Source organism: Cibotium barometz, chromosome 42, assembly GCF_041138505.1.
Source record: "Cibotium barometz isolate CiBa-2024 chromosome 42, ASM4113850v1, whole genome shotgun sequence".
NCBI classification, from domain to species: domain Eukaryota; kingdom Viridiplantae; phylum Streptophyta; class Polypodiopsida; order Cyatheales; family Cibotiaceae; genus Cibotium; species Cibotium barometz.
Genome location: NC_141087.1, coordinates 26,015,224 through 26,025,402, shown reverse-complemented (window position 1 = coordinate 26,025,402; position 10,179 = coordinate 26,015,224).

Sequence of the window (10,179 nt, the reverse complement as noted above, 5' to 3'; positions counted from 1 at the left end):
ACACTTCTACAATTTCCTAAGTATGGAAACCTAAAGGCCACTAGGGCAGCCCATGTCCCTAAGGCATATGATAGAGAGAGAGAGAGATAGAGAGAGAGCATAAGGGCTGGGGGTGCGTATTAGAGCTAGATCTAGCCTACAAAGGAAATCCCACACCAAAACTGGCTAAGGTCATTTATATCAGCAGAAAGGCATATGCCAAAAGTGAATCGCAGCTCTAAAAGTGAGGAGAAAGGCTCCTTTTGCTCAGCGCAAAAGGAAGGAGGCCATCCAAGCTGAGAATCGCCTTTAGACACCCCCCCGGCCAGCCCCCCCCCCCAGAGCCGTGCCCTCACGCCCCCCCCGATCGGCCCCCCCGTGGAGCCGTGCCCGAACACCCCCCGGCTAGCCCCCCTTTATAACCAGTGTAGGCAGGCGGATTGAAGCCCCGGGGAGGGAGGTTTGTCATCTGTATGTTCCCAGAGCTGTGCCCAAACACCCTCCCCGGCCGTTCCCTCGGAGTCGTGCCCTCACGCCCCCTGGCCCCCGCGGTGCCGTGACCGAACACCCTCCCTCGGCCCTCGCGGTGCCGTGCCTGAACATGCTCCACGGCCCCCGTGGTGTCGTGCCCGAACACCCCCGACCGGCCCCCGTGGTGCCGTGCCCTGAACACCCTCCCCCGGCCCCCCGAACACCCTCCACAGCCCTCGTGGTGCCGTGCCCGACCACCCTCCCCGGCCCCCACGGTGCCGTGCCCGAACACCCCCCGGAGCCTCATGCCCCCTCCTCGGTCGGCCCCCCCGGAGCCGTGCCCCCCCCGTGCCCTCACACCCCGGTGCTGTGCCCTCACGCCCCCCCGACCGGCCCCCCCCAAGCCGTGCCCTCATGCCCCCGGCCCCCGCGGTGCCGTGCCACCCGAACACCCTCCTCGGCCCCCGCCGGAGCTGTGCCCTCATGCCTTCGGCCCCCGTGGTGCCGTGCCCGAACACCCTTCCCGGCCCCCCGCCAGAGCCGTGCCCTCACGCCCCCCACCCCCCCGCGGTGCCGTGCCGTCGCGCCCCCCCTCATGCCGCGTGGTGCCATCATGCCCCTCACCCCCCCGCGGTGCCGTGCCGTCGCGCCCCCCCTCATGCCGCGTGGTGCCATCATGCCCCGCAGCCCCCTCGGGCCATGCCGTCGCGCCCCCGCAGCCCGCCCCCCCGGCGGTGCCGTGCCGTCATGCCTCGCAGCCCGCAGCCCCCCCGGGCGGTGCCGCGCCGTCGCGCCCCCGCAGCCCCCCCCGGGCCATGCCGTCACGTCCCCACACCCCCCCTCGTGCCGCGCGGTGCCGTCATGCTTGCCCCGCAGCCCGCAATAATCATGAGAACTGGGTTTAACTGTGCGGAAGCAATTAACATGATGTCTGACTGAACATGTAACACTCTCATACCAATGTGACATGTGAGGCTTCGACCGTAGTAATCACAACCTTAGTCTAACTAAACTGCACTTAATGATGTTTAAGAGATAGACAAATATGTGTCAATGCAATGCAGCTATATTAGATGATGAATGCGGTTACAATGAGATCCAAAGGGATCTATGCTGTCCTAGATGAGTTGTCCTAGATGATGTCTACCCCTGGAAGAGAGGAAAACATGCTGAATAATGATGAAGGATGGCTGAAAGATGGCTGTCCTGACTCCAATGCTGAGTTTCACCACTTGTATGCTGGTATCCCTCTATGTAGGAGTTGGGAAGATGGCTGAATATGCTGATGTGTGGATGCGCTGCTGCTCCCAGCCCTCTTGCTGTAGAAACGCTGAAGGAACACACTGTTGGATGCTGAACTGTATCCCCCTTTGCTTCTAGGAAGGAAAACGCTGAAGAGATCCAGATGTCTATGCTGAAATGATGCGTTTCTTTATATATGGAGAATTGGTGCTGGTCGGCCAGCTTGTCGGCCAGCTCTGAATATGCTCACGACGACTGCCATTTAAATGCCATAAATGCTTTAAAGGCTGGTCGGCTAACTTGAATGCTGTCCGCTGCCTCCACAAGCCCCAATGCTTTTGTCTAGATGGTTAATATGATGCTACAATGCTGAATCCAACCCATACCATGTGGTACATGCTGAAAACATTCATTTAAATGTCCATAAAATGCCTGATAAATCCTGATTAAATGCCTGATGATGCCATGCCATAAAATAATGCCATGTCACTGTACACCTGAATGGTGTGCACGTGACAGCAATGGCATGCCACATGGAAGCTTTGGAAGCAGAAGTTTGCGAGGCATAAACAGAGGCAAACTCCCAAATATCACCATTGACATCACATTGAATCACAATCATTGAAGGCAAGCTGGGGCTGCAGTTCATGTCTCACCAATATGCAAAGACCCGAGAAATGCTTAGTACCTACATAGTGGATATCATAGCCCCCAAAATAGCCACCAAAGAGAATTAGCATGTGAATGAATCCATGGTGATGGCTGGAGGAAAGAGTATGTCATCCTAACCGTTAGGTCAGAAAGAATAACAGGACGAGAATTTGAGCCCACCGGGTGTAACTGCCAATCCTGTAATCTGTCCCTGTTAGATAAAGGAGGGATAGGAAGAAAAGGCAGCAAAGTCAGCAATTTTCCTCCAAATGAACCTGTGAGTGATGCATGGCTAGTGGATAGGAAGCCATAGCCCAAGGGAAGGAAAGCATTTGACCAGTAGCATCAACAACATCATTTATGCACCTAATCCCCAATTTGCTGAGATTGTATGTCCGAATCGGCTCTTGCAGGGCCAATGGAGAATCCAAAATAGCACTCCAGTAAATGCTTTCCTGCTAAAGGGAATTGGCATGAGACAAAAGGAAGGGTGCCCAATGAGCATGCGAAAGGACCTGTTTCCAATCGCAAAATAAGTGAAGTGGCAAAAGGGCAGCCCGGGATAGAACCTACAAATCTACCCAAAATGACCTCCCAGTGATCAGTGATCCATGCACCATGTCCAGAAGTGCGTAAGGCCGTGCACATGGTTGCAAGCATATGAGTCCATGGCTGCGTCTGACGAAAAAAGGTGAGTAGGAGAGGAATTTTTCTTGCCAAGACAAGATGCGCAATATTGAGCACATTCAATCTGCCATGCATCCTCGGGGAACAAACTTTTGCCATCCGCATAAGTCTCCGGGAATCTGAAGACCAATGAGAAGGTTCTACACGGTAAGATCATTAGGACCTCAATGGAAGGCTTCTTGGGCCCTATTTTATTTGGCAGTTTAAGGAGTCAAACCTTTTCTCTTAAGAAGAAACGTTTTCTAATTAGAAGCTTCAAAACGGCTACTTTATTCGAATTTGAATTTTGGGGGAAAAATGGAATTTAAAATCTAGCGGACAAAACCATATCATGTAACATATCTATGGAAAGCTCTTGATGCGTAGATCACGGATCTATAATCTCCGCTCAAATCGGAGCTTGTATGTAGAAGTTATGGAGGTCCGAAAATTGTAAAATTGCCTCCCTCCATTTTTGGAGGGAAAAGTGCACCCTTTGACCACTCTTACACCTCTCTTACAAACCCAACATTTCAGTCCACATGGCTTGGCTATTCCTTGATTAGGCTTGGGCAAATTAAAGGGCCCAAGAAGACCCCATTCACTTCCTAATGTGATCCAAGTATCTGAGAAGTGGGTGAGCGGCAATGGCATATAAGAGGGCACTGGAGTGGACACCCTTGTCTGACCGAATGACCCAAGGACCAAGATTGAGAAAGATGATTGCCAAGGATGCATTGGGCTGTAGAGTCAGCATACAAGCAGTAGATGACATTAGCCATTTTTGGCCCGAATCCCATTTGAGCCATTGTCTGTGAGATAAAATCCCAGTTGACCATGTCAAAAGCTTTAGCAAAGTCACTTGCATAATAAAAACATCGTGGTCAGAATATTTTGCATATTCAATAGCCATGAGAGCATTGCCAATATTATCATGGATCTGCCGCCTAGGAACAAAGCCATATTGCAAGGGATGCACACCCTCATAAAGCACTTGCAACAGGCATCAATGTGATGGGCCTCCAATCCATGAGATGCTCACACAAATTCCGCTTGGGGATGAGTTTACCTATGCCATGCTTCCATGATTGGGGGAGTACTCCTATATGCCAAGCCTCATTAATCATTTACAGGATAACACCTTTAAGGTCTTCCCAAAAGTGTAAGAAAAATTCCACCGTGAGGCCATCATACCCTGGTGTGCCTTACCAGTGCTGAGATGGGACAAGGCATCATCCAGCTCCACATCAGTGAAAGGCATATCAAGTTTGAGAGCTTCCTGTGGGTTGAGAATGGGAAGAACATGCTGTAAAAGAGTATCCCGAGCTTGTAATTCGTGCAAAGAAGTGGTAGCAGGGGGTGCAAACAATTTTTGAAAATAAGAAAAGCATTCATGTTGGAGCTCTGAGAAAGACCGAGTCCATTCACCATCCAGTTTACGGACTCTGAGGCAAGAGGTCTTCCTCCTGGAAGCATGTAACCCTTGAAAAAAAGATTTTGAAGAGCAGCCTTTATCCATGAATTGAGTCATCCTTGCCCGAACCTACCACTTGGCCAATTTCCATCGGTCATTAGCTTGCAAGAGAGCTGTTGTGACTGAGAGAGAGTGTCCATTTGTTGAGAGGAGAGGGGCTGCAATTGGGAATGTGCAGTCAAGGACTGAACTACTGCTTTGGCATGCTGAACTTTAGCTCTCCAGTCAGGCATGAAATTACTCCCATATTCATGAATAGCATGCTGAAGCCTGTCCACAAGGCGTTGCCATGCAAAATTACAGTCATAATGGACATGGTCTGTAAGAGGAATTATGGCATATCGGATCAATTGTTGAAATTGTGCATGCTACAGGTATTCTTTATTGTTATGTTTCATCCGAATGGAATGTAAAGGCATGTCATCCCAGGGCTGCCAAACTGAATATTCAGCCATAAAGGAGCATGGTCAGAGAGACCAAGAGAGTGATCAACCTCAATATGAAGATTGAAATCTGTATATTGTTGAGCATACAGTAAATACCATCTATCCAAGCGAGCCCAGTAGTTAGTAAAGGCATTATGATGATAGGTGTAGCCCACTATTCCAGTGTGCATGGTTGTCCATAAATCTTGTGCATGTGTCATGGTAAGTAACTCCTCCCATGATCGCTTTTTAGAAGGGATCATATGAGATCTATGAGTAGTGTTGTCTGATGGCATGGGAGAGTTATTAAAGTCTCCGCCAAGAAGAGCACAAGATCGCCATGGGTAAGAAGCAATGGCATGCCACATGGAAGCTCTGGAAGCAGAAGTTTGCAAGGCATAAATAGAGGCAAATTCCCAAATATCACCATTGACATCACATTGAATCACCATCCATCTGCCATCACAATCATTGAAGGCAAGCTGGGGCTGCAGTTCATGTCTGACCAATATGCAAAGACTCGAGAAATGCTTAGTACCTGCATAGTGGATATCATAGCCCCCAAAATAGCCAGCATGGCCAGCCATAGAATGTTGGTTATGTTCTTGCAAACAGAGAATGTCCGGCTGCCTAGTTAAAACATAATTCCACACTAGCCTCCACTTTAGAAGGATTGCAGAGGCCCTGTACATTAAGAGTGACACAATGGAGTTTGTCAAGCATGAGGATATATACAAAGGAGGAGACCAAGAATATACAACCACAGAGTGCTTAAGCATCAGCCATCATGGGCTGCAGCCCTTCTTGCCCTGGGTCAAAGGATAACCCTTCCTCAGACTCACAAACAGGAATGTGTTTTTTGAGAACTCCAACCCAATTGAGAAGAACCGGGGGAGTGGCTGAGGTAGAGGCTTGGCCTGGAGTAGGAGTAGATGCATCCTAGTGGCGAGATTGAAGGGGCTTTGCCTCAACACCCTCTTGGGCTGTAAAAAACCATCATTATCAGGGGCCTTCTCTTTCTCTTTACCTTTGTCCTTGCCTTTAGCTATGGCTAGCATTTGCGAAGCCACTTTCCCAACTTTGGAGGCATTTTTATCCAAATTCTTGGACCCAGTAGTTATGAGTGGGCTAAACCAGGGGAGAAGGTATAACAGTGGGGCTGGAGGGGGATGCAAGACAGTAGGGCATTCAGAGGCCAGATGCCCATACTTATGGCATGAAAAACAAGCACCTGCAAAAATTTCCCATTTTAATTCAAAGTAATTTTGGCCCATTGGCAAACCTTCAACCTCGACTACAATGGAGGGGAGGGTAGGGGTATCTGTGTCCCACAAAACAAAATCTATTACGATTCCCAGCAGGGTGAGGGGGGCAGATAACTTGGCCCAGTGCAGCGGCCAATCTTGGCAATTCTTCTCGCATATAGTCTGGGAAATTAACCACCTCCACCCAGACAGGACAATGATGTCGTATGAGACTTTGATAGTCCTTATTGGGGAACCATGCATAGCATGTACCATTTTCCTGCCATAAAATAAAGGAGAAAATTCAAGCACACGCTGCTTCTGCAAGGCATCGGTGAGGTGAACTTCATAAAACCCACGGGAGAGGCAAAGTACACCCCCTCCACAAAAGAGCCACCAAGGATAGACTGGTTGCACCAGAGATGGTAGCTGCAATTTATAAGTAACCTGAGGAATAGGCTTGCTCCAATCCTGGCGAGATTGATGGAAGTCCTCTTTCAGAGTATCAAAAACATATTGAGCCTCTTATGGTGCGACATTGTATAACCTATGAGAGAGGGTTGAATCCATCTTGAGACAATGGAATCTCCCTTGAATCAAATAATAGGGTGGGCATCTGAACATATAATGCTTCTCAATCTGCACCTCCCTAACTATGTACCTTGCATAACTATGCCTCTCAAGTAATGCCCTTTGCTCTACCAAATTCAATCTGATTCAATCTACACATAGTGGGATGATACTCTTTATTGGCCGATGATAATATGGCATGTGATCTTCCGATGAGGGTATCTAGGGCTGACAATGAATCCATCCTCAAAAACTTGCAGGAAGTGCTCTTTATAAAATTAGAGTTTTATGGGAGATATAGTGGTAAAAGGAATCAAAAGATATTGATATCTAGATTACCTATCATCTTCTTGGAGATTTCAATTGTGTGCCTCAAGGCCACGTGATCTACTTGCAAGGCTGCCACAATGTGAGGAAGGGAGCTGGTCGGCCAGTCCAGAAGGCTGTTGGTTGGAGAACACCCTGAGATATTTAAAGAAGATGAAGAACTCCTTAAGCTTAGGGTTCCCAATACAATAGATGATGAAATGATGGGCTCTTAAAGTGAATGTTGAAATATAGTGTTGCATGGATGATGACCTATAGGAAGCCTAATCAATGCATAACCAGCTAGATTCATCTCATTCATAGATGTACAAGCCATTGGAAATCCTAAAGCTTCATTCCATTGTCAGTGGGTCACCTACTTTATCTAGCTCAGAATCCTAATTCTAATGGTCACTTCATAGAGAGGGACATGTTAGCTACCCACAAATAATAGTGGAAGAGGAACTCATTGGAGGACCTATCTAATTAGAAAGTCACATCATGTGTGGCCTAAAGAATGGGATATGATAGATGCACAAATTGTGTTAACCACACTGACTATCCCACCATAAACTTTGCATTCATTATTTTACTTGCAAATAAATAAGGATGTTGAGGATCTTCAAAGGTAGTTGCTGCTAGAGAATATAGATTACATTAACATATTTCACAGGTGCAAGGCAGTGGTGGTACATCATCTTGAAGATAATATCTTTGACAGCCTAGAATCTTGGGAATATGACTTCATCACATGAGGCAAGATCCATCAAAGGCCAGATCTTTTGTATAGGGTTGTAAGGCAGGTATTTCCTAACATATCTGCAATTTGATTCAGCCAACAGAGGAGGGACAAAATTGTGAGTCAAGACACCTTACCTGCCCACCGTGAGCGTGGATTGAGAGATGAACTGCGCGCAGCGTGGAAAAGTTTGAAGATGCTACAGTTCGTGCGAAACGGGGAAGAAAATGAACACATTTTAGTTTTTTTAAAAATTTGCGATGCATAAACGACTCCAAAAAAAGGTGGTTTATGCATCGCAAGTCCGCCGATGCATAAACCACTCATTTCGTCGTTTAGAAGGAAGCTGCTACTAACGGTTCGAGAGGTATGTCGCAGAGTCCCATGCATTCGCAACAGTGGACCAGCTTCTAGTCCTCATACCCAAAGGGGAAGGAGTCGAGGCGCACGGCGTACCCAGAGGGAAAGGAGTCGAGTATTCACATTTTAGTTTTTTTTAAAATTCGCGATGCATAAACGACCCAAAAACAAAAGGTGGCTTATGCATCGCAAGTCCAATGCATAAACCACTCATTTCCAGTTTGCAAGGGTTGCTACAATGGTGGCATACACAACTACAATTTAAACGTCGCATAAGCATCCACAAAAGCGACCCCCGCTATTTTCTTCATATTTATATGAGGGTCGCTATGTATAGACCATTCTTGTAGTGGCTGTACGCAAATGGATCGGATGAAGAACCTGGAATATCCATAAAGAATCTGCAAAAATAAAAGTATATACATGATTGCATCAAAGCACAAATGCAAGCTAGGCACACATATGATTTTCCACCATCAAACTGACATCACTATCTAGAGAATTCACATCTTCAACAACACTCAGAACTATAGAGTTATCCTCCTACAACTCTTCAAAAACTACATCACTATCACCACAACATCCATCTTGTGTATCAAGAAGGATGCATTCATGAAGCATGCTGTGGTAAAAGACATGCAATTTAGAGCTCAAGGAGCTCACAATAGCCATATTTATGGCCACACTTGGAAACCTCAACTTGGAGTTGTGAAGAGGAAAATGAATGGCAACAACAAGAGCAAGCAAGCTCACAGCAGATTGAACAACAAAAAGAAGCAAAGAGAAGGAGATGTGCCATGTGGTGGGTGCTGTAGAAAGCAGCGAAGGAGAAGGAGGCAGGTGAGGCAACAACACAACAGCATTTCTGGCTATAAGAAGAAGGAAGCGACAGTAACGCGTGTATACACCCGTCCAAAAACGCATGTATACACCCGTCCAGAAATGCGTGTATATGCGCGTGAATAGTGTGTGCAGACAGGATACACGCAGACATACACGCGTTTCTATACGCGACCTGCGAAAAAAAAAATTTGAAAGCGACCGGCCTCTAACAATGTGTCCTTATAAAAGGCCCACTATCACCCCTGTCAGAATCGTTCACCAGATGGCAACCAGAGAAGGAGAAGGACGGAGACAACAAACCCATAAAGGAAAGAGACAATAGCATAAACAAATCTGAGGAAAGAGACAAGGCAAAGGACAAACTGACTCACCTCTGAAAAAGTGAGTCTTCTTTTTGGTCGGCTTCCTTCACCCGTGTGTGTGCTCCTTGTCTGCTCCTTGCACTTAGGTTTAGTGCTCTCTGTTGGAAGAGGCGAAAACGAAGGAGAGCAGAACTATTTTTTGAAAATGTTTATTTGGGGAAGGCGGGTTATTTTTAGTTTAAACAGGTCGTCGCGTGTAGAAACGCGTGTATTTTTACGTTTATGATAAATCATCCGCGTTTATACACGCGATTTTTAGGATCTAGCCGTGTTTATACACGCAATTTTCAGGATGTAGCCGCGTTGATACATGCGATTTTCAAGAAGTAGCCGCGTTAATACACGTAATTTTTAGGATATAGCCGCGTTAATACACGCAATTTTTAGGATGTAGCCGCGTTAATACACGCAATTTTTATACTTTCGTTAAAAACAGATTATGATTTTGTGTTTTTTGGTTTGTACATAGGATGTCATCAACCTCCTCAAGCAGTTCTGGTGAAGATGAGACAATGCATCATCGTAATCGCGATGTGTGGTTGGGACAAAGGATCAAGTGTATGTGTAATCAATGTCAAGGATGCATTGTACGAGCATGTCGAATTACCTTGAATCACATCTCCATGTATGGAGAATGGAATCAAACAGGTTTAGAGGTGAGTAGATGTAAATTGATAGTATTCAAATGACTCATGGTATCCAAATTAAATTAATGGAGTTGTAATATATAAACTCTAATTGAAGCAGGATGCAGTACCACACCCTAACATGGTGCCCTACGGGCGATGAGAGCACGCAAAGCGTCGACGAGATGATGCTGGAGCTTCGGGATCTATTGTCAGAGATG